Raw genomic sequence first — 27,720 nt, 5'->3', positions numbered from 1 at the left:
TTAAACCCATCTGCCCAACCCGGAAAGAACAACAGAGTCCCACAAGTCACCTGCCTTCCACCTCTTCTCTTCAACCTCTACATGAGCCCTCTCCCAGCCCTTATCTGCTCACACAACCTCAGATGCTACAACTATGCAGATGACACACAAATCATCTTTGAGATTCCCAAGTCCGCCTCCACCCCCTAACCTGACCTTGCATCCTGTCTCACTGACATTGACCAGTGTATGACGACCAACCACCTCCTACTCAACTCCGGAAAGACAGAAATCATGCTCTGCAGAAAGACTGCTCTCTTCCCTCAACCCACCCCTTTCCTTCTTTCTACGCCCCCATCCCAGCTGCATCCACCGCAGTTAAAAACCTAGGTTGCGCCATGGACACTGACCTGACACTGTCAAACCACATTAACATTGTGCTGAAGACGTGCTACCTACACTTCTACACTCTCAGATGCATCTTCCCTTTCCTCTCATACCCCCACAGAGTCACTGCATTTGTGTCCATTGTCCTCTCATGCCTAGATTAGGCCAACTCCTTCCAATCAGGTGCCCTCGCCGATCAACTCAGGAAGATCCAATGGGTCTAAAACTCTGTCGCTAGGCTCCTCCTTGCCCTCATCCACAACAACAGACTGCTTTCAAAGCCATGTGCATCACTCACGTGCCCTTCACTTGACACGCACAGAATACCTTCAACAGAAAATCACACGCTACCAACCTCACAGAAATCTGTGGTCAGGCACTGCACTCATCCTGGTGATCCCCTCCTTCAAATCAACCAGAATAAGAGGCTCCACCTTCTCCATCCAAGGCCCCACTATCTGGAATTAAATGCTGTTTGACATCCGACGCATCAAGGACCACTTGGCATTCCGGGGACCTTCAAGAAATAACTGTTCCCCCCAGCACCATGACAAACACTGTCCTCTTGGGCTAGTTACTGACCACAGGCAGGCCAGGTTAGCAAGGAACTTCCATGCTTTTACTGAATGATGGTATGAATAAGCTAATAGCCTCCAGCAGAAGAAAGGAGAAAGTCTGTGCCACGACTGACAACAAGAAGCCAGCATCAGCAGATGGGTACTGTGACAAATCGTGGGATTCAGTCACTTCTCCCCAGAAGGAAGCCTTTTCTTGTGGGGTTAGGGAGGTGAGTTCACTATGCAATAGTCCCCATAGGGGTGGAGGAAAGTGGGACCTCACATGGAGAGACTCCCCTCTTGGGGATGAGGACTCATGTTCCACAGAGGAACTCTCTACAAATCTTTCTTTAGACCAACAGTAAGATCTGAGCTTCAGAAATTCCCCAACACCATACCAGTTCACAGGAAACCAGAATTCTCATATATTTGCTATTGTTATGCTTTGGCAAAGTACAGGTGCCTGCCTGGTACTGAGACGAGAAAAACTCTAGGAGTTATAAAGGACAAGCACCTGTTAAATACTGGGAGGAAGAAAAAGAAAGGATTTATGAAGAGTACAGTTCCAACCAAAAGGAAGGATTATCTTGGGAAGATGGGGACGCTACAGGCATGGCATATTAAGAGTGGGAGGGCCAAGAGAATGAGGAAGAGAGACTTGGGAGTTTCAAGTTGGCTGGCAGACGGAAGCTGGGAATTAGGGGAGAACGCTGGTTTGCGCATTGGCAAACAACACCCTAAGTGCACTATCCGGAGAACAGATTGGTGAGAGGTTGTCCCTGGAGAGATGTTCAAACGAGACTGCAGAGAAGTCCGTACCTTTATGTGCCTGAAGTGCAGTATGCCAACGACAGACCGGGATTGGTTTGTCGACCTGAAGAGTATCCCAGGAGGGAACAGAGTGAGAGCTGGTGGCCAGGAAGGGGAGAGAGTGAAGACCCCTTGCTTTACTGAAGCCACACCCGGAATCAGAAGAGTGTCAACGAGAGAACAGAAGAAAACAGAGAAGCCACCCTGACAGAAGCAGAACAGGAACAAGAAAGAAAACTGACACTGTGACGCAGCCACATTGCACCAAAGGCAAAGGGGAGAGCGGGAGACCCTGGGGAAAAGGGCATGAAAGATAAATGGGACAGTCATATTTCTCTGTGTCGGAAAACCAAATATAAAGATTGGAGTAATGGTACTTCTATCAGTTAGTGGCAAGATTATAAGAAAAGTGAAAATCACTTAGGAACTCATTATACTTTCCCCACTGAATGGCAAGATCACAAGAAGAGCAAGAATCAAACAAACCCTCAGCCTACTTGTTTCAGTGAGAAGATAAACAATAACAGGGAAGAGGTTTGTTCTGAGAACAGATGTGTTTGTCCTAAAGAAGAAAGAAGGGTTGTGAAGCACAACATATATTCATTTATTCAGAGAATCAGTCAAAAATCAGAGGAAGTCTAGAGAGGAATCTGAAGAGTCAAGGGAACCACAATACACAGGCATGGAAAAGCCCCTTAAAAGAACAGAAGGACTTATTATGAGAGATACCAAGAGACTATAGCAATCCAGGAGAAGGGAGTCATTCTCCTGGTATTGTGTCGTATAGTAATAGGGGAGAGCCAGCCTAGGTTATTTTTGGCTGGAGGACAGACATTTGATTGTGGACTTCACCATTGATGACAAGCACCCTAGTTTAGTTGTGTTAGGTAGGGACACCCCAGGATATGGATAGCTAGGTATTTTCTTTATTATTTTCCAAGAAACCTTTTGAAAATGGCACCTGTTCTGTCTCCTTCTTCTGGCCTATTACAGTATGCATCACACTCCATGCTTATGGAACATAGACTAAGGCAAGGCAACTCACCCTGGTAGCCCTACATATTGTCCCCATCAAAAATATTGCCGTACATATGGTTGTTTGTCTCGCCATAGGCGATATTTTTTGGGGAAATAATTTGTGGGAGACAGGGGGGGGGTCCTGCACATTTAAAAATAATGCGGGGGCTGCGGGGTGTCCCCCGCAGTGTCCATGGCTCAATATCTTCAGAAAAATATGTCAATATTTTTGTATTGCGATATTTCTGTAGGGATATTAGCACATGGAACCCTCACCCTCACACATCTGCAACCACACTCCATCCCTTATGACATATCGCACACCTCTGCCATTATAACAAAGCTATCCTACAAAGCAAAAATGTGGTCTAGCTGAAACCAATGAATTTTAGGATATGGATAGTGTAAGGGTGTCGAACAAGGAAGTTGACACAAAGGTGGCATGGTGGTGGTTATAGACATAAAACCTCACTATCCCTATTATCTAAGAGGGGTTTCCCTGCCTCAAAGTAATACTAAAGAATCGGTTAGAATGTTAGTCAAAATCAAAGTCTACCATCTTGTGTCACAACCTACTTCTATCCTTTACACTACAACTAAAGCCTAATATAATCCAATAGAAAGTTAATTCTCCAGGAGAATGACTCCCTTCTCCTGGTATCTGGGTAGTATTCAAAAGGATGTTCTCTTCCAAAAAGGTTACCAAGGGATATAACTCCCTTTCCCTGGCTTGCAGGTTCCACACAAACTTTGCACACCTTCACATTCTGGACCAGGAGAATGACTCCCTTGTCCTGGTACTGGTCTGTACAGTTCACAACAAGACCAGCGGGAATGACTCCCTTCTCCTGGCATCTTTGGAATATGTCCCAAGGGCTTTTGTGTCATCCCCAGGGGATGATTCCCTTCTCCTGGTACTTGTGTTTGAAATGTTATTTGAAAAGTAATTATTTGTGTCATTTAGCTGGCTGTATGTTTTGCCACTCTCTCTCACGTTACCTGCAAAGTCCCAACCCCTTCTCTGCTGGTCAATGGACTTATCTTTTCCACTCCGCCAAGGAAGTTGTCCTCGGGTTCTCAGATCCCTTGTTTAGGGGTCCCAGGCCCTTCTCTGGTGGTCAGTGGGCATATGGTTGCCACTGCAATGAGGAAGTTCTCCTTGTATGCTTGGTTCACTCTTGGTAGGGTTAGTAATGCTCACCTTATGACTTATGGGGATGTCATGTGAGTACTGCTCTTCTGTGTGACTTTACCCCTGAACTGTTTTAGTGTCCTGTTTACTTTAAATCCACTGTTCCCCAGGACTATCCAATCGAGCTGGACTCACCATGTAATGCTAAGGGTGATTGGGCTTATTCCCAGTTACTTCACTGGTGCCAGTCCCGTCCAGCTGCGGCCAGTAAACCTCTTTGCCTTTTGTTGCTTTGTTCTGATTGTACAGTTCTGTAATGCACTTTGTCCTTGTAGTTGTGCTTGTATATGCCTCTGTGGTTAAATGAGTATCTGGTTCTCTCTTTGGTCTTGATTATCTTCTCTTTCCTTCTAGGTACACTTCCAAAGTTTTGGTGAGCAGTTCTGGGCAGATTGAGGTTGACTTGGATCAGGTGATTAAGAATTTATTTTACAATGCTTCTAAGTAGTAAGTCATTATTCTGCCTTGCGTGCCCTTGCTGCAGTATACTTTGTTTGCTTCAAATTTAAGAAATGCTTGTTTAATATGTCTGTGTTTGCAGCATCTGCTGCGCTATGTAGGCAAAGTTCTATCTTCAAGTAATGTTTGTCTGGAGCTTTTGTTCTTATGCGCCTTAACCGCATAATCACCCGAAGTCTGTGAAAGTTCCTTTAAGTGCTGTGGATGCAGTGGAGTAACTTTACTGAAAATGTTGGGGGGACATGACAACTGAAGGAAAGGGGCGGGGTGGAGGAAGGGTGGATGGTGGCTCTGAGGGATAACGCTAAATTACAACACCACAAGAGTCCCTTGCTGACGCTCTGTTATAACTTGCATTAGACCAGTGCTGTATCTTTAAAATTTAATTTTAAAGACAAGAATTAACTGCATTGATAACAGTAAAGAATGCCAGTCTAGCCAATAAACAACAATACCATGCTTGTTTTATCAAGATGCCCACCCAGAATAAAGTCATGTCACAGAAAGAAAGGGCAAGGCTGGTAGCCCCAAAATCATATCTGAGTCTAGCCATGAAATATTTCATATTTGCCTTCTCAATGTCCATAAACAAGTGCCACACCTGCCAAGCACCTCGCGCACACATATATATATATATATATATATATATACACACACACTAAAAATTCATACCCCCTCACCATGGATGGCATCAGGGCCTTTCAACCTTTTCAAATTAAAGAAGCCTCAAGTCTCAGGGGTGGCCCCCAGCACTTGCCCCCATGTTGCTAGTTAGCACTCACCTGTCTCATAACACAACATTATATTCATTTCTCTCTATTTTAGTTTCGGGGCTTAAAATGAGCGCTTAGCAGCACGTGCATTACAAACTGCGTTTTCTCTTCCCACGAGATACACCAAAGTGTTATCACCTCTTTGCCTTCTAACACTGGTTCCTCCACATCAGCCACATGCTGTCAAAGAAGGGTTTAGAGCTCTTCAGTGGCCATTTAGCTGCCTAGCCGCATCTAGATAATTGGTGGCTATCGACCTTATCTTTGTCACCATTGTAATGCATGCACCCCACGGGTGCCTCAAATTGTTTTTGCTCTAATCAGGAGGCCCAAACCATCATGTTGAAAATGGGCCCCCACACATCTTCATTCCTGCCTGCCACCCACCTATTGACCCAACAACATAAAATTCACAAACTTCATTCCACCCAGAATAAACAAACCATGCATTATTTATCATTCATTCAGACACAAAAGTCAACACACATATCCTTGCACACAAACACCTGCACCCAGCACCTCCATTGCAATGCAGTGTGTGCCCACAACATTCCTATGTACATTACATACACAAATAACACATGCAAACAGTGGCACAACTGTCATTCAGCAGACCATGCTTTATTCCCCCTGGTCCTGACACCCGATTGTTGGGCTACATTGACTTTATCTGGCTGAACTACAATGCCATAGCAGGACAGGACCTGACAAACAGTGCTTGGGGGAAGGGGTGCACTTTTAACAAAGGCCAGATAATTAGTAATAATTTAGCTAATTTCATTGTTAGCACCTGAATTCGTATGCATACATTTTTAGGCTATTGATATCATGATGAATGACTTGGTACTTGCATGTCATGGGAGTGAGCAGGACATGGGAGACAGAGGGTAGCTCATTCTAACAGTTCTTAAGTAAGTGTTTCTGACACAGAGAGTCAACAGCTTTTAACATTTAAGCTGAATAGAATAGTCTCATTAGAATATGCAGATGAACCCACAAAGTTTGCCCCTCTCCCGGCGACTGCCGCAGTCTCGAAAAGTTAGCCCCTCACTACAAGGTTAGCCTGCAGTCAGGGCCAGCCTTAGGATTTGCGGGGCCCAGAGTGGCAAAAGATGTGTGGGTCCCCTCGTAGAAAATGATGTAAAAACATTAGTTATTAATATCCGTACGGATCAGATAAATTGACGTTCAATTTCTGAATTATAACTGTTAATATTACAGTTGTAGCAATATCAGGAGTGAGGGTTATTTTGGAGTAGCCGACCGAGTGAGCTGAATCATTTGTAGATATGGGGACCTCAAAAGAAAATACTGTGACGAGGAAGAGCAGGACAAGGAGTAATTAAGATCACGATTAAGTAATCCAAACATACCTAAGGTGACTACACGTTCAAAGGAGTTTAAGGACAGGGATTGGTCCTGGGCCAGACAGGGCAAAGTGACTTTGCTGCAGGATAGTGCAATTGTAACAAAGCCTATTTACCCGAAAGGTACTAAGGCAGTCGGAGTAACCAATTACGCAAGTCTTCAAATGTAATCAATAGGTGTAAAGACCAGAAACAAAGTGTGGGGGTTCATTTACATATGCACAGGCACTGACCGTATCATACAGTGAAATACGCAAATTTAATTCAACTGGCCTTTCCTAATGGAAGAAAATTCAAAATAGAAATGAACATTGTCTTTTACAAAATGAATCATCAATATCCAGAGAAAATAACAGCTAGAGGAAATTTTCCTAGAGCACTGCTGGCAAAGTGTAAAAGGTGTGCACCGCTTAACCCAAACATGTATATTGAAATATTCTATGGAAACCAAAATACCAATACAAGATGTGTGCTTTGGGGACACTTTCATGTGGTTTTGTGGGTTCGAATCCTGGTGGGTGAAAACTTGAGCAAACAAGCTTGTTTGCAGGCTGGCCTCAAAAACACCCAAGGGGGAGTCGGCACTGTGAAAAAAGTGAGCGGACGCAGTCAACCCACCTGTAATCTCAACTTGTACCCTGGAAATCAGCACAGAGCCGGGGAGAACATCTCCAGTCCAGCAACCCCTCTTCCCACAACCATGGAGCTAATAATCATCACAACAAATGTACCCTCTGATCCTCCCCCCTCACCACAATGTTTGGCTTTCTGCAATAATCTGTCCTTAAAAGTACACACATCATAATAAAGTACTTCAGCAATATGGGAATCCTTATTCAAATATGTCAAACAATAAGAGTACACATGTGTTATTTTCACCCCATCTTGAAGACTACACATACCAGAATGCAATTCCACGAAAATTATATAGAGTGGCTTGTAGGCTGGCTTAATCATAACAAAAGATACTGTGAAATGGAAACCTTTTACAGCTTTTCACAAAGGCATTTACCACAAAAAATAATAAATATATTAAACACACTAAATGTGAATATATGAATACTATCAATGAATACTATCAATTCCACCCAGTCCAGTCAACCAGCCAGGGAGAGGAACTGAGCCGTGCAGGGTATCCCTGTCGCCTGCTTTATGTAATGAACAGCCAGGCTTGCACTGTCCAATTACATAATTGATGCAGAGGCTGAAATGTAGCCCCACAACCCTGCTGTGCCCCTGCCAAAAGATGGGGGGACAATTTGGCATGCCACAAAAGTTGGGGGGGGGGTACTTGTCCCCCTGTCCACCCTTATAATTACACCCATGTGTGGATGTGCACATTCATTTGCGCATTCAAATCTTACTGCTTCTGGATTCCTTTTCTAGTGGATACAGACCCCTTGGGTAAAGAGCTGAGGTCAGTGAAGCGGAGATAGAGGTCCGCGTGATCAGGAGTAGAGCGGGTGAGTAATCAGGTAAGCGTCTGGTATCTAGAATTATTGGTAAATACTGGCGTGGGCCCAGGTCGGGGTTTATTTAATCCTGGGCACATGTTGAGTACTTAGAGCATTGATAAGGCCTGACAAGTTGTGTCCCTAATGTCAGTCATCTTAGTGGAATTAGTGACTCTCTCACTGGCGGTCATCTTGTAGTGGTGCTTTTAAGCAGCCACGAATGCATCAATGCAGTCCAACCCCCATGGGCCTTCATTATAGTTATTTTTGGGGCCATATGAGCATGAGTGGTGAACATGACAGGGACACGCACCCTTCTGTGGTGGTCAGTGGGCTTATTGCTGCCACTGCAATGAGGAAGCAGTCCTCCTCAGATGCTTGCTACACTGTTGTTAGGGTCCCTGACCCTTCTCGGGTAGTCAGTGGGCTTATGCTGCCAGTGCGACAAGGAAGTTCCCCTTGGTTGCTTGGATCCCTCTTGGTTGCGTCCCAGGCACCTCTCTGGTGGTCAGTGCGCTTTTTACTGCACCTGTGATCAGGATGTTCTCCTCAGATGCTTGGTTCACTCTTCCAATATGCAGTAGCTACCGAATTACTACTGGGATGAGGGATATCCTCCCTGATGCACTCTACAAAGTTCTGTTCCCCAACAACCCTATTGCTGCCATTGGGGTGAGGAACATTACATTGTGTCCCTCTCTCCATCTCCTCTGTATCCCTGGGTCTCCCGTGCCTCTGTTTACCTTCTCATGGGATGCAGCACATCACCAGTCCTTCTTGGGATGGGGTTCCTTGTCAGCGAATTCCTCTGGTCTTCTTGTCCACTTTGATGGTCATGGTGCACCTTCGCAGTCCTTCGCTCCTTACTGTCTTGTCTTCGTTCAGGGACTCAATGGTACATGTTGTTCGTGATCACGCCACTGATTCTTCCCTTCGGCCTTGAGTGGGTCGGCTCCCATCAGACCCACAATGGACACTTGCAGGCTGCCGCTGGCACCCCCTGTACAGCCTCTCTTCCAGCCCTTACTCATAGTTCGAAACTCCCGGACTACAGCAGGCTCCCAGCTTCCCCAAGATCAGACACTCGCCCCTCTTCTCTTTCCATTTTTATCCCCTGGTGCAGCGTCAACACCTGTAGATAATGTATCTTTGGCATTCCTCCTTCCTGCGGTGAACCGCCTTGTGGCAGCACTTAAGAGTTCATTACTCTTCAAGGTTACTGTGTTCTCCCTTGCCTCAGTATCTTCTGTTCTGGAAATATCCCATGTGATATAAAATTCCAAGGCCATGGAGAAGCCTCTGGAAATTGACACTTTTCTTCTCTGAGCTGTACACAGAGCCTTTCAGAAATAAATAGAACACAGTGAGACAAGGAATAGTTTATTTCTGTTCACCTGTATTTTGTGTCTAGATACATATGGAGCAAACAAAAGAATTATGCATATTTATTTTCCTAGCAGTTTAGGAGTTGCAATTAGGAAGTATCAAACAAATTATGCTTTTTTCATTGAAAACAGGCCTGTATAGCACAAACATGTTTTTCAGAGCTCCTGTGCTGTGTGAATTTGGCATCAAGAAGCATATATATGGTGTGTTGATACACATTATTGTGTAGAAGAAGGTTTTTCACAAATGCAATAAATAGTTTGATGCCAGGCATCTTTGATACACAAATCTTGTTTCTCTTGTTTCTAATGGATTCTATTTATTTTCAAGTTTAATCATGTTTTGGTTGCCTGTGATATACTTTTTACACTCTTGCAGAGATAAATCATTTTTAGTCTTACTATATAACTTACACTCCAATTATGAAAACCATGTGCAAAATGCTCCCACTCATACCCTTCTCTGGGGTATTGATGAGTATGTAATGTCTGGTTTAAACAACCCTGCAACTGCAACTTGCAGTCATTGTGGTAAATGGTACTATAAATAGGCAGAGGCAGCAGGGCCCTTGCGTAATGGTTGGTGCCATTACACCAATCACAGGGGTTACAACCTCTCTCAAATCTTCAATACTACAATTTAAACATTCAAAACCTGACTCTCCATCTTGTGGGGTAAAAAAAACAGCCCCAGAGCGACAGAGATGGAGAGGCCATGCTAGGCCCCATTGTGAGAAGTGAAGCTTGCTCAGTGTGGAGTTCCATTGCAATATAAAAGCCAGTACAAAACAGTGATTTCAACATGAGGCCTAGTGAATGAGTGAGAATGTACAGGCATTCAGCTGAAAAAGAGTGAGACTTAGAACTGGAATATTGTTAATTGCGGCCGATGGATTCCAAGTACATGGGGCGTTCCGGATGCAGACTTTGTGTAAATGCCCACTTTGACAGATTAAAAACTGTAACAGTGCACATGCTAACAAGGAGGAATGATGCCTTATGTTGGGTAAGTAAAGTCAACTGACAGACTGTGTTTTTGGAATAAAGAGACCTAATTCAAATAACCAATGTCCGACTCGCCATAAAATGTAGAACTCAAAAAAAAAAAAAAAAAAAATATATATATATATATATATATATATATATATATATATATATATATATATATATATATATATATATATATATTCATGTGGTTATCGGAAATATTAAGGGAGTTGCCACATTGTGAGATTTGTCAGAAGGCAAAATTTAAAACCCACATGTCACTTTGGGATGACAAATCTTTCTCCTCCCTCATCCTACATCATACATATCTCCGAACTTCTGGTTCTATCAGCAGCTAGTGGGCTTCTTGGTGGGAGGTGAAGGGAGAGTGCTAGCCAATCCTTACTGTGGGAATTATGACAATGTGGGAGTGCTAACAGCCCTATAAGAGAGCATGTTTGCATCAGAACAGGGCTTTTTGACTTTATTACAGGAGATAGACTGCTGACAGACTCTTTCGAGGAACAACTAGCAGAGAGACCTCAATCCTTGTAATGGAGACAGTGACAGGGAAATCTAGAAGCCATCTGGGATCCCATCAAAGGGGCAGAAGTAGTCTGCATGCAGGGGAAAATCCTTGCTGAAAGCCCTGGACCAGATCTGTGCTGTCCTCAGACGAGCCCTTCTTTTTTCCTGAGCAAAGCCTCTCATGTAAGTAGACTAATCCAAAAGCCAACAATTGTGTGGGGAGCTACCTGACCTAGCCCTTTCCATTAGTGGGTAGGGAGGGTGAAACTAGATAGGCCCTTGGCACATTGTATTAAATCCAATTCAAATTAATTTCACTATAGGAAATCACCCTCTACATTTAACTTGCATTGTGTTGGGAACAGCCCACCTTACCCTTTCAATTAAATTTTGGGGAGGGGAAAGCTTTGTAGATCCTTAGCGCATTGAATTGAAGTTAAATAAATTGATTCCCATATAGAAAATCAAGGGATGAGTGTTATTAGAAATCGAAACTAACAAAGTTCATGCCCAATGTGTTAGAGCCGCTATAGACCATACAGACTTGGGTGACTGTCCTTCTGAAACCCCTGACTCCTGTCCTGCAGGAGATGTCCATAATCTCAAAATAAGTAATTCTAAATGCTACCTTTCAAGTGAATGTAGAGGGTACAAAACAAAATGTCCCATTCATCCCCATTGATTTAAAATCAGAATTACAAAGCATTGCATCTCATCTGTATGTGTGTTACAAAATGAAATTTCCCCTTTGTTCCCATTTTTCCTTGGACCCAAATCACAAAGCCCTGCCTTTTAATTCATGTGTGTTGAAAAAACAATTTTCCCCACATATTCCTTTCCCTAATATTGCATTTCTAGTAAGAGGCCAAAACGATTTTTCCATTGTGCTCTCACTCCCTGCACCTTGCCTTTACATCAAAGTGGTCATATTTAATTGAGATCCAGAGGGTCGGGGTTGCTGGGAGAAACTTTTTGTTTCAAATGAAGCCATCCCTGTGTATCTTGTATTATACTGTGAATGTTTTATATTGTTTCCTTTACAACAAAATCTGAATTCAACTTTGACTGCAAATCATGAAATTCTATCTGTGTGCTGTAGTACCAAACAGCTTAGTAGTAATAGGTGATAGTCAATTGGTGGAGACGATTGGAATTTGTGATATTGTGTCGAGCCACAGCATTGGTGGCTGAGTTGTGATTGTCTTGTTATTCTTTGTCCAAACTTAAATAAATTTATATTCTGACTATACACCGGCCTGGTTCTGAGCTCATTGGTAGGGTGCTTGTGAGGGGGGGGGTGCCAGACGGATAGAAGGCCTCACCAAATTCGAATCTGTAAAGCGCTTTATTGTGCGCCATCTTGCTTGGGGGGGGGGGAGAACTCCCTGAGTTGAGTGTGACCGCCTAATAAACTGTGACAATCTAAATCATTTGTTGTTCCAAAACAAACAAAAAAATGAAATGGTTCCATTTTTAATTGAAATAGAAACTCAACAAAATAGGACTCTGAAGTGTTAATCCAGATAGGTATTTAACTTTTTATGTAGCGCTCTGTGCAGGGTCCTCCAACTTTCAAGCAATGTGGTTATGATTACAATCAGTCGATAGTCTGTTTACCGACCTCTGAAGAATGTAAAGCTAACTCTTTGATCATGAGATTAGATCTAGAATTTAGAATGTTGCCCGTACCTCTCTGCACTATTGTATCAAACATTGCCATATCAATAAGTAGTACTAAGTCTAGACTTTCCTTAATTATCCTTAACACCCATCCCGGGGGAGCCAGCCAATCAAGTGACTAGGAACGCAGACTGAAACCAACAATCTCAGTGCGTGTTCCAAGCCACCTGATGGCTGGCTCTCCCGCCCGCCATTTTACCTTCACCCTCTGTTCCCTTATTTATTTATTTTTTACCATTTCCAACCCCACTTACCTGTTTGTTGTGGCGGCGCAGGCCTCTGCAGCTTCCCAGCTTCTCTGGCCACTATGGAAAGGGAAGAGGGGCTTCCCTTTCCATGATGGCCATTTTAGCGCAGTATTTCCAGTCATTGAACGGGAGGCACAAGGCGTCCCGTTCAATGACTGTAAATACTTATTTTTTTGTTTAGCACCCCGGGTTACTACTTTGTTTGAATTTCTTCAATGCAGGGCTTCACTGATTCGAGTTAACCTACGTATTTGGACTAGTCAGCCTCAATGTTATATTAATTCCATCTGTGACGAGCCTGCACTGCAGAGCATGTTCTATGTGGGTGTTGCTCTCACTGCAGGAGTATGCCCTTGTTTAGGGTGTCTTGGTCTGAGATGGTTTTGAATTTGAATAGTGGAGAGGTGTTGGGTGGAGCAGAGTTGGTGGCCTTGGGCCGGTGTTGGTCCGGGTGGGTTGTTTGGAGTTGTTGTTCAGTGAGTTTTGTTTGGAGATGATTATGTTTTGGAGTAGGCTGATTATATTTAACATAGCGCTCTGGATGCTGGCGCACCATGCGTGATCTTTCGATAGCGGGGGTGGTGGGGAGATTAGGGCCTCCAGTTCCTTGAGGATGGAGAAATGTTCTCTGTTGTTGGAGGTTACATTGGCAGTTCTGGAGTTAAACAGTTTGGCTTTGGCTTTATTAATAGCATTGTTTATATTGTTTGGATACGATCAAGAAATCTTGTTTGAGAGTGTCAGAGGGCAGGTTCCTTCAGGAGATTTCAGATTGTCTCTTTTTTGCTCTGAGTTCATCAAGGTCTTGGGTAAACCAGGAATTGAAGTGTGCTAGAGGTTTGGCTTTTTTAGGAACTAATGGGGCTATCGTTTCGATAGCATTAGCTATAATAGTGGTATATAGGTCTACCAAATCATTTGTGTCGAGGTTGGTAAGGATAACTGCGTTGAGGGCCTCTTTGATGAGGCAGGAGGTTTCCTTTGGTGAGATTATAGGCAGTACAGGTGAGAGAAGGGGCATCTTGGGGGTTGGAGTCTTGGTTTGTCGACCGATGGGGATGGTGAACTCGATGATATGGTGGTCTGACCATGGGCATGGGGTGTTTGACGTGATAGCGATTTTGCAATTAAGGTCAGCTATCCAGTCTAAGGATCATCCTTTGTTGTGTGTGGGGCTATGGAAGCAGTGACTGAAACCGATTGTGGATAAGGAGTTTGCGAGAGAGGTGGCTGGTATGTCCTTGGGGTCATTAAGTCCCAGGTTCATGTTGCTGAGGAGGAGTAATTTTGAGGTTGGTTTGGTGTTTTATTGGAGGATATGAAGAAGGTCCTCTTCGAAGGTGAAGATGGGGCTGGCCGGCCTGTAGACTAGATGGTCAGTGATAGTGTTGGATGGCGATATGGGCATTTTTAGTGAAAGGATATCACAGTTGTTTTGGGAGGAGTTGATTTGTCTGATGCAAAGGAAGTCTGCTGATGATGGCTACCCCACCTCCTTTGGAGTCGAGTCCATCACTCCTGTGGATGGTATATCCTGGTGGTATGGTGAGGGAAAGAGCTGGTTCAGCGGCCGCATGGAGCCAGGTTTTCATGATTGCTAATGCATCAAGGTTATTTGTTGTTAGGACGTCGAGGATGTAGAGGCATGGGTTGGCAGGGATCGGGCATTGATGACTAGTTTGAGCGAAAGGCTCTTAGGGGCAGCTGGTACTATGTGATTGGTGGTAGGGACTGGGTGGAGAGGCGGTGTGTGCATGCTGGATGGGGGTGCATTGGCACTAGCTGTAGGTGTACAGTTAGACTGAGAGGGAATGCCAGCATTGTCAGAGGGCACATTGTCAGAGGGAACACAAGCAGCTGGTGGAATTCTGACAGTGGCAATGGGTTGGTTACAACTAGGCCAGCAGGCATTGGCATTGAGCAAGCCATTGATTTTTGTGAGGATGCTGGCATTGGTCAAGGTGCAGGCTTTGGTCAGGTGGCCATTGGTGTTAGTTGCAGGAAGTATATAAGCATTGGGGTCGGGCGTACAGGTAATTGTAGTGGGCAAGTAGGCATTTTCCGTATATTCAGTGGCCCGGGGTAGACTCAGGGTGTGACATGAAGGCTTTGTGTGTGTCAGGGGCAGTTACTTATATTCATAATACCTTGTGAGGGTTGCAAAAGGTGTGGTGAGAGACTGGAGACGATTCGGAGGTTGCGTGATTGCATTGATATCGGGTGGCTGATGTAGTGGCTGTGCACAGCGAGGTGATGTTTTAGATGTGTGCAGTCTGGTAGGATTCTAGATGCAATTCTCAGATTGCATGATAGTGCGGATGCCGGGCGGCTGATGTGGGGGATGTGGGCAGAGAGGCGCTGTTGCGTGCAGCCTAGTCAGGTTCTAGATGCAATTCTGAGATTGCGTGATTGCACCGATTTCGTATGGCTGATGTTGTGGCAGAGAGGCGTTGTGTTAGTTGCATGCAGCCTAGTGGAGTTCTAGAGCAAATTCTAAAATTGCGTAGTTGCGTGGTTATAGGAAGACTAAAGACTGGGATGAGGACCGGGAAGCATTTGGTGCTGGGCGGATGCCAGCAGAGGTTGTAGAGCGAGGGGTGGGTGTGTTGGGTGAGCTGTTTGGGATGGTCGGGGTGCATGGGGTAAACTCTCAGGTTAGTAAGGACAGCAGGAATGTGGTGGGGGGATGGTGGAATGTGGGGGCAATGCGGTTTACATGCTAAGAGAGAGAGTGCGATTGCTACTTTCCTGCTGAAGCAAGAGCACCTACCATGTGAGTCCGGTGGGCGGATGAGAGGTGGCCATCTTAGCCAGCTGGAGTGACAAGCATGGCGGCTCCTAACACGGCACCTAACACCTGCGGAGCACAACACTGAGCCCTTGGCCTGCGCTGGCATTGAATGTGGCATCAAGCTTCATGTAGAATGAAGCATCCAGCAGCGTACTCTGTGTGCGTAGTATAACACTTCAACCTTGGCCTGTGCTGCCTTTGCCGCAGAGGGTCAGGTGCATGGATTTTATCGTACATGAAGGCGGAGAAAGGCGTCAAACGTGGTGTCAAGCATCGTGTAGGATGAAGCGTCAGGCAGTGTGCTCTACAGAACTGCAGAGCACAACACTGCGCCCTTGGCCTGCACAGGCTTTGCCACAGAGGGTCGGGTGCATGGATTTTATCATACGTGAAGGCGGAGAAAGGCAGAGAACATGGCGTCACACATCATGTAGAATGAAGCATCGGACAGCATGCTCTGTAGATCTGCAGAGCACAACACTGCACCCTTTGCCTGCGTGGGCTTTTCCGCAGAGGGTCTTGTGCGTGGGTTTATCGTACATGAAGGCGGAGAAAGCCGTTGAACATGGCATTAAGCGTCATGTAGAATGAAGCGTCAGGTAGCGTACTCTCCAGACCTGCGGAGAACAACACTGTGCCCTTGGCATGTGCGGGCTTTGCCGCAGTGCATCATGCGTGTGGATTGGTGAAGGGCGCAGTGAGGTGCTCTGCAGGTCCACAGAGCACGTTGCCCGACACTTCATTCTACTTGATGCGTGATGCCACGTTCTCGGCCTTTCTCCACCTTCATGTAGGATAAAATCCACACACATGATGCACTGCGGCAAAGCCTGCACAGGCCAAGGGCACAGTGTTGTGCTCTGCAGGTCTGGAGAGCACACTGCCCGACGCTTCATTCTACATGATGCTTAATGCCATGTGTCTGGTTCATGGATTTTATCATACGTGAAGGCCGAGAAGCGTCAAATGTGGCATCAAGCGTTGTGTAGAACTAAGCATCAAGCAGTGTGCTCTCCAGACATGCGGAGCACAACACTGTACCCTTGGCCTCAGCAAGCTTTGCCACAGAGGGTCAGGTGTGTGGATTTTATTGCATGTGAAGGCAGAGAAAGGCAGAGAACGTGGCGTCACGCATCATGTAGAACGAATCATCAGGCAGCGTGCTCTGCAGACCCGCAGAGCACAACACTATGCCCTTTGCCTGCGTGGGCTTTGCCGCAGAGGGTCCGGTGCATGGGTTTATCATATGTGAAGGGGGAGAAAGGCTTTGAATGTGGAATTAAGCTTCATGTAGAATAAAGCATCGGGCAGCGTGGTCTCCAGATCTGCGGAGCACAACATTGCACCCTTGGCCTACACTGGCTGTGCCGCAGAGGGTCATGTGCGTGGATTTTATCGTACATGAAGGTGGAGAAATGCGGAGAATGTGGCATCATGCATCATGTAGAACAAAGCGTCCGACAGCGTGTTCTGTGGACCTGCAGAGCACACCTCTGCGCCCTTCACCTGTGCGGGCTTAGCTGCACAGGGTCTGGTGCATGGATTTTATTGTACGTGAAGGCTGAGAAAGGCGTCAAACATGGCATCAAGCATCATGTAGAGCGAAGAATTGGGCAGTGTGCTCTCCAGACCTGCGGAGCACAACACCACCCCCTTGGCCTGCGCAGGCTTTGCCCCAGAGGGATGGGTGTGTGGATTTTATCGTACATGAAGGTGGAGAAAGGCATCGAACATGGTGTCAAGCATCGAGAAGAACAAAGCATTGGGCAGCGTGCTCTGCGGACGTGAGCAGCACAACACTGCGCTTTTGGCCTGCGCAGGCTTTGCCGAAGAGGGTCAGGTGCGTGGACTTTATCATACGTGAAGGTGGAGAAAGGCGTCAAACGTGGCATTAAGCATCATGTAGAACAAAATGTCGGCAGCGTGCTCTGCGGACCTGTGGAGCACAACACTGCGCCCTTGGCCTGCAGAGGCTTTGCCGCAGATGGTCAGGTGCAGTGATTTTATCATACGTGAAGGAGGAGAAAGGCTTCAAATGTTGCATTAAGCATCATGTAGAGCGATGTGTTGGGCAGCATGCTCTGCTGCTCTGCAGAGCCCCACAGTGCTCCTTTGGCCTGCGCTGGCTTTGCCACAGAGGGTCGGGTGCATTGATTTTATCGTTTGTGAAGGTTGAGAAAGGCATCGAACGTGGTGTCTAGAACGAAGCGTCGGGCAGTGTGCTTTGCAGACCTGCGGAGCACAACACTGTGCCCTTGGCCTGCGCTAGCTTTGCCGCAGAGGATTGGGTGCATGGATTTTATCTTACGTGAAGGCAGAGACAGGTGTCAAACTCAAAATGGTGTCTCTACTACTGCACCTTGTGCGTTATCTGTTAAGTATGAGAGAAACTCGTTTTTTTGTCAGGATGTGGACCACAGCTGGAGGATAATGACTTCCATACAGTTTTAACTTTTTGCACACGTCAGCCGGATGTCACATGAGTTTTTACTCTCTTGTGAAGGAGAAAACTCATTTTTACTCATTTGAAATCATTTACTCACAAAGTTTAAAAATAGGGAGTACAATATTCCCACCTCAAAATCTTCTCTGGAGCACTGGGTACAGCAGTGTGAAACAAGTGTGTTGGGATTTCCTATAGAGGATGCAGTCCCCCATTTAGAGGTAGCCTTAATGCTCAAGACAAAATCACAAGACATGTCTATTTCCTGTGCTAAAAAATATGAGATTCTGTTGTTGAAGTCCTCTAATATTATTCTGAACCGATGGGCATTGTTGAATCTGCATCCCTGCTTTCCACTCCCAATGGTGATGAACCAAATGAAACAGATTCCTATGAATGTGTTGCTATCACAGATTTTCTTTTAACTCCCAGAAGTGATCTAATACATATTCCTTATGTTTCCTGGATGGGTTTTGCTATCCTGATCAGAATGGCCAATTTGTGGCTTTTTATGCTGTATGTGCCTAAGGAGAGGCGGAAGAAAGTGGTAAATTATCAAATGTCACATGTGCGCAGGTCGCCCAGCTCATGGCACTAACAAGGGCTTGCAAGTATGCCAAGCACCAGTCAGTGAATATTCACACAGGCTGAAGATATGCCATTGGAGTTGCGTAAATGTTTGAGTTGTGAAAACAAAGTGGTTCCTGAACTCGTCTGATTCCTCTATGAAGCCATCATTACATGAGTGCCCCGTTGAATGCGGCAGTGCTTTCTAAGCAGACAGCAATCAATAAATGTGCAGCAAATCAGGTACTGGACAGTGAGTGTAGCTGTGGGAACAATTATGCAGACACAACTGCAAAGCTTGCAGATGGTTCCAACTCTCAAGCTCTATTCATCATTTGGACAAAAGGGGTGCATGCCTTTGCCTTTTGAAACTTAAGAAGTGCTAGCAGAGCTACAAGAAAAGGATACTTCAATAGAAGAGACGTGAATGCGTACGGGTTGGCACTTGCATGAAGACTCCCTAGAGAGAGAAGAACTGAGCCATTTTGTAGCATCAAAACTATTGCTTTCATAATGGTTAGTATATACTTATGTGGGCAAGGATGGGATGATTTCAACTTTAAATCAGTACTGGTATGCACCTGACTTTAGAGCAATTGCACAAGATTATTGTAGGAGGTGCACCGTTTGCCATAAGCACAACGTAGGACAAATGTTTCCAACTACAAAAGGGGCTCATCTATCACCATATGGCAAATTGATCAACATACAGGTGGACCTTTTCCAGCTTCCTTGTTTTAGTCATTTACAGTGCATTTTGGTGGTTGTAGGCATATACACTGACTGGACTGAGGATAACCCATGGCCATGGTAAATGCAGTTTAAGTGGTGAATGCTTTTGTCTTGTGCCAAGATTTGAGATAGTCCTTATTATAAACAGTGACTGAGGCAACCATTTTGTCAACCAAATAGTAAAGGAGTTACTTAGCGCACTTCATATCTAGCACAACCTCCATTGCCCACACCACCCTCAGTCAGTGGAAAGGCAAAACAGCATTGACAAGAACAAGTTATCCATGATGTGTCATGAGACAGCCTGAAGCCCTCTCTTTAGTATTGGTGAACATGAGGAGCACGTCCAACAGAACAACAGAACAGAGTCGCCACATGGTCATCTATGGCACCCCATGTGGTTTCCTTCCTTTACGCCAGAATAAAATATAAGTATAAGTCTGCATCTTAATGATAAACATATCCTTGACTATGTGAGAACTTGGATTTCTTCTGCCAGTTTTTTGCATGAGCAAATGAAGCAGACTCAGCCACTAGAAGCAGGGGACTATGTTCTGATCAAGAGCTTCCACCAGAGTATACATTGGCATTGAGGTGGCACATAACTTATCAGGTAATTTGACCAACCAGTGTCGCCGTAAAAAGTGAAGGAGTTGGATACTTGGCAGCAAGCTTCACACTGTAAGCACGCAAGCACGCGTTTCCTTTCTTCTAGTGAAAATAGTGGAGACAATATGGAAAAAGTAATGATGAGATGGTGCCCTTTGTTTTTCGTATTGCATGACTCACTCTGCGCCCTGTGGACCTGTTCCAATTAGACATGGGCTTGGGAGAATATTACATTTATCCCATGTGGCAACTTACGCAGACTTAGCCTCATGGCCCTGGTAGAAAATGTGACACATAATGTCCTGGCAAGTTTGGACGAGAGACTTGACAGGAAGTTGGGAATGAGGAATTTATCTTAGTTGTTTTTTTCCTTTTTGCCAAAGACCGCTCAGTGTCAACCAGAACAAGTGCCTTACCCTTGTGAAGTTCTTATGAGCTGGCTCTCAGATGAGAGCTAAGCCTGAGCATTAGCCACAGTACAACCATCCAAACTAAGACTTTACCTACTCGGATTCATACAACTCCTGCAGATGTAGTTTTGCCTGAACTGACACATTTGTCTCACTTTCCTTCTTATTGCTTCTCCATTTCATATTCCAGAGATGGGAATTGGGAGTTGTTTGCAGAATGGGTATCTACCCACTGAAGTGGCGCATTTCATGAGGGAGAGGCCCATTGAAGAAGTGACTTATAGAGCAATAGATATCCTGCAGGGATTTCACACAGTGGCTTTAGTGGGCAGGTGCAGTACAGACGTGAAGGAACCAGAATTGAAAGCCAACTTCAATCATATTGCCAAATGGTTTTGTTTCTAGATAACCTCTGTGAGTTTCAGGAACTCAATAGTTGCTCATAAGATTTGCTCAAATACATCACAGGTCATTTATCAAAATGAGGTTACTAAACTAATCCAAACCTGTTCTGTTATTCAGCATGCGGTGTCACAAGCTTTTGCAGTTTCACAACAACACTAGAGTGATCTCACAGTTAATATGGTATTCTACAGTCACTGAGATAGATAGGTCGGGATTTCAATATGTTATTGTTAATGCATCTTTAGCGACAATAGTCCCCAAAGATGCAATAACATGGTAATATGAAAGACAGCTGCCTTTAGATGTGTTTCATGTTACCATTAATATTCTGGATTGCTCGCAGGGAGCAACCATCAGACTACAGCAGCAAAGAGAAGTATTACTTCCAGAGAGGGGTGATAGGGAGTTGACTGACAAGAAGGGGGATGCTGCAAATACACCTGTTGAAGCTTGGAGTATTTCTTTTGGGTCCAATCCTTAAGTGATTGATTAGGTCAGTAATAAAGAGCATCAGGACTGGTCACTGGTTCACAATTCAACAAAACAGATACAAACATTGGTTAGCTCTAAATCATTGTAGCATTCAGTAAAATCACTAAAATAGTCATAACCCAACTAATGTGAGTCGTTGTGCCACCAGAAACTGCTCTGCAATGGGACATCACCTGTGCTGAAGTGCAAGACTTCCAGAATGATCCTCCCATCATTATCAGGGCAGACATGTTGGCCAAGATTTCTTGGGAATTACTCCAGTAGCTCTGAAGGTCTGTGGCTGTGGAAAGACCTGTGTAAATACAGCAGTTGGACATGTGACAAGGGAGCATGTAGCTTCCAGGCCAAGGGTCATGAAATGGCATTTGGGCAACATCAAGCACGATTTTGTCAGGTTTTTGGGCAAAGTGTAACTGGGACTGGGTCACTCATCATGATGTGTTGAAAGTGTGAACTCCAGGAAGCTCTGCTCAATACGTGACTCCTGCCCCAGAGACATCCCCCGATTTACGGACAGAGATTGCATTCAACTGGAAATTCTGGACTCCACACCCTCCACAGCTGCAATGTCTGAGTATGTTAGCAAGTGGACAGGCCATGTTAGTAGGAAATGGAATATGCTGGGGGTGGGGGGGCTTGGCACAGGTGTTACCCTTTAGTGGGGATATGGTTGTTTCGGGAAAGTGCTTGCTGTACGAACAAGTGTCTTTGCCTTGTACGTATGTATGTGGTAAGCCTCCATATGAAGTTTCAAAAAGAGTCGACAGGATTAATTCCAATGAGGTTATAGAATATTTTAGGATTGGTGGAGAAAGTAGAAACATTAATAGGAATCTGTAAAGATTTGCATGTCTCAAAAGCAGTGGTCGAAGTGAGCGGGAGCGGTCGGGAGCGATGCTCCTCTACTTTTTTAAATTGCGTTTTACAGCTCCTATACTTTTATTTTAAAAAGAAACCGTTCCGGAATGGTTTCGTTTTAAAATAAAAGAGTAGGAAGACGTTGCAGCTTGCACTTTCAGTGCACTGCACTGAATGTTCCCTTACACAGCAGGTGAAAGTGTTTGGGGGCTTTGTATTGTGTGTGGGAGGGGGCGTGATGATGGGTTTGTGGGGAGCAGGGGCAGGCCAGCAGGAAACATAGCTCCACTACTTCTTTTCATACACTTCGACCACTGCTCAAAAGTGGTATTTAACTACGAGAAAAGGGAATGTGAGATTGCCAACCATGTTGGTACTTTGTGTACTTATTATTGTGCTATATACACTGTGTCAAAGAAGAGCCCCGCATCGTGGCCCTTCATTGCCCTAAAAATGGGTTTACATCACATTTTCCTTCAGAGCCTCAGTGATCTTTGAAAGATATATTTCTTTCCCAATTTTGAAAGCATTGGCGTTGAGCTCTTCATTCGATTTGGGACATACCATATGTTTTTCAGAGTTTCTTTCTATACCTACACCAGGGGAATGATGAACACTTTGGTGCAGAACCCCGCGCCCCCCCGCGCTTCCTATGATTTATCTAAGTGGTGAAAAACCAAGAGGTCTATTCAATACATTAAAGGTGTTAGGGCGGTCACACAATCAATACCCATAAACATGGAATTCAAAATGGACTAGAAGGTTCAGTGTCATTTCTGGGAAGCCGAAAATCTTTTTAAGAAACACATTTTCACCAACTGGAAGTTTGGACAATGTACATTGCCCCCATAATTCAACACCATACATGGATTGCAAGCCTGCCTGGCTGCATTTTTTAGGCTTGCAAGGTTGGTGCAGCTGCCCTGTTTCCTACATTGTTTGTAAACCTAACAACTGCTGAGCTAGAACGTTCCAGGGATACTTTACGTTGATCAATATAACTACGCAGTCTCCCGTTACTGGTGGACCTGATTCCCATGTAGTTGTAGAAATTCACGTCTTACTCATTCCCAATCCTCTTTTTTTCTTTTATTTTGCAATCCTGTGCAAGCCTTACATTTCGACATGGTATGATTATTTGTAGACCCCTTACCTCAAACAAATTCTTACATTTATTTTATCGTTTTTTTAGCTAATTGTTTTAAACAAATTTCATTGACCAGAGTGGACCGCTTATCTGTGGTGAATGTTCATCATTTGCGCTGCCGAGTGCAAAAGGTAGTTGTAAAATGGTGGCCCGAAGTGCCATTACACCTTCCTGCTGCACTCTTCAGTGCAAAATGAGAAAACGTGCCTGCCATTTATGCATGGCAGGCAGCATTTATAATGGATTCCTCTAGAATCTGCCTGCGTCTTGCTGGTGTGAAAAGCACCCAGATTTAATAGGGGTCCATTGATTTTACACCAGCATGAAAATGTCATGCTTGCATAAAACCAAGTGGTATTTGAAAGCGGACGGGGAAAGGAAGGTGGACATATTACTCATGGTCTGCCACCCCTCTCCACCTTCAAACACCACCAAATTCCCCGGAGCAGGAATGAAGGCATTAAGACATGTGCAATACCCTCACGCCTGTCTTTATCACTTCATTTAAATTCTGGGGACACCCTTCGAGTTTTAAGACTGCTTACTATGCATAAAATGATACTAATTCTATCCTACCTTAAGGATGGGCATCCACATCCAGAGAAGTAAACTCACTAGCTATATTGTTAAAATATAGGCAAAGTAAAGAAGGAGCTATGACACATCCCTGCTGCATGCCTTTTTCCTCCCTTAAATATATCAGACAACTCGCCTGCCAGACCCCACCTAACCTTTGTGACGTTATTACTAGATCGATAATAGCCCTCAAGAGTGAGGGCCGCACCCAACCCTACACCAATCTCCACCTCAGCCCACCCTACTTCACCCGGCCTCACCCCACTCTACCACCAGACCACCCATAGAATCCGCTTTCCTTGTGCAAGTGTATATTGTGGGCGAGATTTACACTTTTTAAAATACAAAGTGAAAATGATGAAAATTGCACACCGACCTGACCTCATGTCTTTCCTTACCTCACTCCGTTATACCCCCAACCACCCTACATCATAGATCTTTCCCTACAGCCACTTTTTCAACATGTCCCTTACGATGCTAGTTGCTGTGGTGTTTTCCCTTGTTGTAAATACATTTGTCTGAACCTTTCTTCCCAATGTTCTTGGTCATGCATCATCCTTTCCAAGATCCGTAATTTTAGGTTCTCATACAGGGTGTTTCCATCTGGGTTTAGGGCTTAAAATGCCTGCCTCTGATGCTCAGTGCTGTGGTCCCAAGTGACTTCAATAATGCACTGTGCTTCACTCTAGAAAGAAGACCCATAAGACTCATTTCGCAGGCTGTAGTCCACCTCACTACATACAGGAGACCCAAATAGTCTACATGCATCAGAATGTACTCCACCACACTGATTAGAGTGCATGACATAGTATAAAAGAGAGACTTCACAGCAGTAAGTGGAAGAGTGATGTTTATTTTCATCCTTACTCCCCGCCGCCACCTTTTCAACTGGCAACTATGGAACATGGAATCAAGGATGGTGCGGCTGATTCCATATCCCAAAGGATGTAAAAATATGGAGAATGCTACACATCTGCCCTTATCTATAACAAAGCAATGCAAACAATGCTCAGACACACTGCCTTACAAACATACTATACTAAAAAGGGAAAGGAAAATAAAAGGAATAGGAATAGACCATGCCCAAATTAAACTGTGGCTAATGCTAGGAAAATACATTACTAACACTAACACAGAAGATGTTCTGAGGAATTAACCCTCCAACAAAAACAAAGGAGCAACATGTATTGTGACCAACTGGTGAACAACCATACAGATGACAAATATTTAATACTAAATTACACAACATACTCTCTCTCTCTCCTGTGCCCTACTTCTTCTCATTGCACTGGTCACGTATGCCATTTCTACCAACAGTCCCTCTTCCACCAGTACTTGACGATAAAGGCAGCTTTTCACATCTAATCCCTCTACCCATATTCCAAACCCTTCCACCCACCATCCTTACAGCTCCATGCATCATTTTCATCGACATTATGGGTTTAGACTAAGAGCAACCTTGTCTCTGTAACGCAAGGGGCTATTTAATTTCCACATACTCATCTTCCACCACATCGCACGTTTTGGATGCTTTGCGAATGTCGTACACCACTTTGTTACTCAGCTGTCTCTCTCTAATATTTCTGTCACATCTTCCAGTGTCACCTTACTCAGATTAGACCTACCCATCCATGCTGGACACACCTGAGAACTTCAAACAGAGATACTCCGGTTGTGGAATGAGGAGTGAACCTGTAAGCGACTACAGTGTCATCAACAGCTTTCCTCCAATCCATGTTATCTACTATGCCACCCTTTATCACACAATTCATTCTTTCAACCAACCCATTAGTATCAGAAAGGTAAACAGAACTCGTGCAATGTTCAATCCAATTCCTCTTTAAAAATGTCTTCATCTTGCTCCATACTAATTGTACACATTATCACTAAGTCAAATTGTGGGATACCCTTCCCTCTGAAATACTTCTAGCTGTTTTATAACGTCACTGGAACATATATTTTGTATTCACTGTACCTCAACCCACCTAGAAAAAGAATCAACTAGCACCATGTAATAAAACATGTTTCCCTTGACTTCTCACAGGACCAGCACTATCTAAACCCACTCTTTCCCATGGAACTGTGGGAATTGTCAGAATAGTCATAGGACTATTCCTATCAACACACACCTCTCACACGTAATGCACCCTCTGACCATTTTCTCAATTTGTAAATCAACACCTGGCAACCAATAATCTTATTTAACCTTTTGTTTGGTTTTTGACACTCCTTGATACCCCTCATAGGCAACCAACAAAATGTTCCCTCTCACTCCAATGGGTCGAACAATTTGATCACCTGTCAAAACAACCCCAATCTCAACATGCAATTCATTATAAGCCATTTTTATGACTTCTGATTGAGATCCTCAAAATGCTTCCTCATTCACACTCCCAGTTTCCAGAGTGTTCTTCAATCTCGTCAACGTTTCATCTGAATTCATGGCTGCATCCCACTCATCCTCTGTCACCGTCTCTTTTTCTACACTTATCACCTGATTTTTATCATCATCCTCACTGTCATCTATCACATTAGTGAGTCTCAACAAACAATCTGCCACCTTATTCTGAATGCCGGGAACATATTCCATATCCCATGTATGCTCCTGCATGTTCGTAATCCATTTCCTTATGTGGAACGATAGATTGTCCAATCCTTTAGAAGTCAAGATCTCTTTTAGTGGTTTGTGCTCCGAATTCAGGGCAAACCGAGTACCCCACAAGAGCGGCCTGAACTTCTCCACAGCCCATTTGATTGCCGAAAACTCATTCTCTATAGTAGATTAATTAATCTCTGATTGTCTCAACAACCTAGAGGCAGATTACACTGTGAACTCCTGATATCCTTCTCTTTGTAACAGGGCTGACGCCAAACCCGTGTTGTTGTTGCTGGCATTCGCTGTCACCACATTCATTCTGGATGCATTATAATTACTCAGAATGGATTTTGATTCAGAGTCCTTTTTATTACCAAAATTATGTTTAACAGCAGCTCTCCGACTCAAAATTCACTCCCTTCTTTGCTAATTTCCTCATGTGAAAATTCTTACTTGCAAATGCAAAAATACATTTGGCATTGTATTGAGCCATACCCAAAAACGACAACAATTGTTTCTTGCTTTGTGGACTCCCAAACCCACTAAAACTGTTTACTAAATCAGCCTTGGGCTTAAACCCTGTTTGAAAATATCATGTCCCAGATACTGTATGGACTCCTTATTCAACTTTTTGCTCAGTATTATACCAGCTGTCTCAAGGATATTTAATGGTCTCAACAGCCTCCTATTATCAGTGCTCCAGATAAGATCTGGAAGTGGGAGTAAAATGTTTTATAGGAAGTAACAATGTAAGTCCAGTTCCCAATGAGAGTATTTTATAAGTAAATATATTTTGTAACTGAGAAGCTGAAATGTTTTTGTATTAATTATTTCTTTGCACCTAGTTATTCATGCACATTAAAAAAAACAGGTTTACTTCTTCTGATCAGGTAGTTATAATAGTGTAAACACGTGTCACAGGGTATGACCAGGTAAGTATGGGCACTGGGGATGAGGATTTGGATGTGGTCTAACTTGAAAGTGATTGAAACAGCTGCAGATTATGGCACTACTAGGCTAACCCCTGCCTAGAATAGTCACACAATGAAATCACTGTGTGTCAGTATCTATGTGCTTGTGCAAAGTGTAGAGAGTAGCTAATGATATTAATATCAATGATGTCACATGAATATACCATGGGTTGGTTGACTGATTCCCCAAGTGGGTTGTTAATTTTGAAAATTTGACCTGAAAACTAGCACAAAGGTCGAAACACATGTTGGCAAGATCCCACAGAGGCAAAACTGTTTCAATAATCCGTGGTAATACAT

The 27,720-nt window shown here is 44.2% G+C and overlaps 1 long non-coding RNA gene across 6 annotated transcripts in view; it reads left to right on the top strand.

The window, feature by feature from the left end:
* The window catches only part of LOC138526123 (uncharacterized), a 519,167-nt gene that overhangs the window by 418,546 nt on the left and 72,901 nt on the right, over window positions 1–27,720 (top strand). For all 6 annotated transcript variants that reach the window (XR_011283498.1, XR_011283500.1, XR_011283499.1 and 3 more), the window contains one exon: window positions 4,297–4,354. This is a non-coding gene — a long non-coding RNA (uncharacterized lncRNA). The remainder of the gene's footprint in view (window positions 1–4,296; window positions 4,355–27,720) is intronic.

The sequence above is a fragment of the Ambystoma mexicanum genome, chromosome 7p (genome assembly GCF_040938575.1).
Source record: "Ambystoma mexicanum isolate Mex_15411 chromosome 7p, UKY_AmexF1_1, whole genome shotgun sequence".
NCBI classification, from domain to species: Eukaryota; Metazoa; Chordata; class Amphibia; order Caudata; family Ambystomatidae; genus Ambystoma; species Ambystoma mexicanum.
This window is presented reverse-complemented; position numbering and strand designations above follow the sequence as displayed.